The sequence below is a fragment of the Microtus oregoni genome, unplaced genomic scaffold (genome assembly GCF_018167655.1).
Source record: "Microtus oregoni isolate MIOR12 unplaced genomic scaffold, Mior012 000107F_000, whole genome shotgun sequence".
Taxonomy (NCBI): Eukaryota; Metazoa; Chordata; class Mammalia; order Rodentia; family Cricetidae; genus Microtus; species Microtus oregoni.
Window position 1 is genome coordinate 1,945,069 of NW_024544722.1, and position 2,346 is coordinate 1,947,414.

Consider the following 2,346-nt stretch of genomic DNA (forward strand, 5'->3'; position numbering starts at 1 on the left):
ATAATTATGGGAGAATGAGAGTAGTGGGAAACATTAAAATAAACTAGAAAGTTTAATCAAATTATTGTGGAAACATCACTGTGGTTTTCTATTTATATCTCTATTATTCATATTTCATTAAGCTGAAACTTCATTTTTTCTGCCTAGAAATTAACCAGGAGATTATATTTTCAGATATAATTTTCTTAACTCGGATTGGCCAAGTAGTGAGGTGTCTTAAAGTTACACACACACACACACACACACACACACACACACACACACACACACATATATATATATATATATATATATATATATATCCAAACATATTTGTTAGCATTGTAAAAACAAAACTAATATGATCAATGCAAAATGCGCTTTTATTTGATTTGGTGAACAATAACTAAAATATGTGAGTCTCAACTTTGAACAGTATTGTTTTATTTTTGGAAATATGTTATGTTCAGTGTCTGTGTTTTAGAATTGAATACTATCCACAAACACGAAAGACTGCGATTACTCACAAAAGAAAGGAGTGTTGCCATGAAAATCTTACAGGCTTATCTAAGTGTTTGACTTTTCAAATCGTGCTCATAGCCTTGAAACATTTGATTTCCCATCCTCCTTTCTTAATAACAAAACTAAACACCCAAACTCAATGCCTAGAGAAAATGTTACTTTTTCACTAATACCCCAAACTTTGGCATTATAATACTGCACTACAGTTTTTTGATGAAAAGAAAACATCATATTTGCTTACTTAATTTTGGAATTAGGACTTTTGAACATTAGATTGTAATAAATAAGTTTATAATTTTCATGTTCAATTTAAATTTCAAGGTCTTTGCTCTCCAAAGCATACTTTTAAAATTTAAATAAACGATAAATAATATAGAACTTCAACTCCAAATGATTTCATAGATACCTCTTATATTTAAGCTGTACAATTATCACTTATTCCTATGCTTATATCAATTTGATGCCACCATTTCAGATAACACTTCATCCACAGGTGTCAGTTTCAATGAAGAAATATACTTTTTTCTGATGATGATATCAATACTAGTGTGCAATAAAAGATAAAAAACTAAAGGCAGCAATTTCATCTGTTTATACCAAAAACAAACATTGTTCACTGTGAATAGAAAAAGTTGTACTTCCAGTAAAAGAAAATGTTTATATATATGAAAAAATGCAATCCCATCTTCATCCTGTCAGAAAACCTTGAAACCTTGACATTTAAATTTAAATGTCAGACTTCACTTGCAAAAACAGTTAATGGCCATGTTTATTTATATTTCATATGTACATATCTCTTATGAAAATGAATTACCACGCTTTGAACTGCAGTTATTTTCAGATTTTGTCTAATTGCATTCAATTTTTAATAATTTCTTAACATAATATAACTTTCTATACTGAGTAAAGACACTTACTATTTATGCTTTGAGAATGAATTATTTGAGCCCAAACAAGTTTTATATAAGTAATATTTGGCAGAATCTCTTAATTTTACCATTATCACTATCTGATTTCAAATAAATACAAGTTGAGTGACTTTATTGAAATAAAAACAGCATTATAAATATCTGTGATAATCTCAAGTCAATTCTTTGTATAATAATACTAATGGAAATTCTTTGTCTATTCAGAGAGACTCGGCACATTTACTTAAAATCAACTTCACTAGAATAACTGAGAGAAACAATGTGTTTGAAACAATGAACCACAATTCGACATTTCCTAATAATGTATGTTCTTGTATGTTCTACTATGTGTTTTTCTTCGTTATCTTCTTATATCTGAAGTTCTATTCCCACCTCCCCTTCCCTCCACCCCATGTATTTGATCATTTTTCCAAGTCCCTTGGCTGAACCAATCTCTTTTCATGCAGAGGATAAAAAGAGAAGAACTTCAAAGTAGGTTCAGGTAATTAACAGCTGAGGGGAATATAATCTAAACCATAGGCCCTGCTTTGCACCCAGGCTGGCTCTCTGAGCCAGCCGGCAAGGGAGTGCCTATTCCCTATAGCATCTAAATCTGCTTCCTCTGAACAGCTCTGCCAGGCCTCCAGTTATCACATCTGCATTTCAAACACCATGGCTCTGGCATTAATTATTAATTAGCCTACAGTCACCCTAGAGGATTCAAGTTCCAGTCTGCACATACTTATTCATTGACCTCTATCTTAGTTTTTGTTGGAGGAAAAAACTCAGTAGAATGCTTAATAATTTCCTTTCTATTAGACCTTATGTTCTAGTTTCATGGAGAGGAAACAGTATATTTTCCAAGTGGGAATAATCACAGAATAGCCTCCAAATTTGTTTACAGTAAAATGCTGTCAAAAGTTGAGAGCTATAGAAG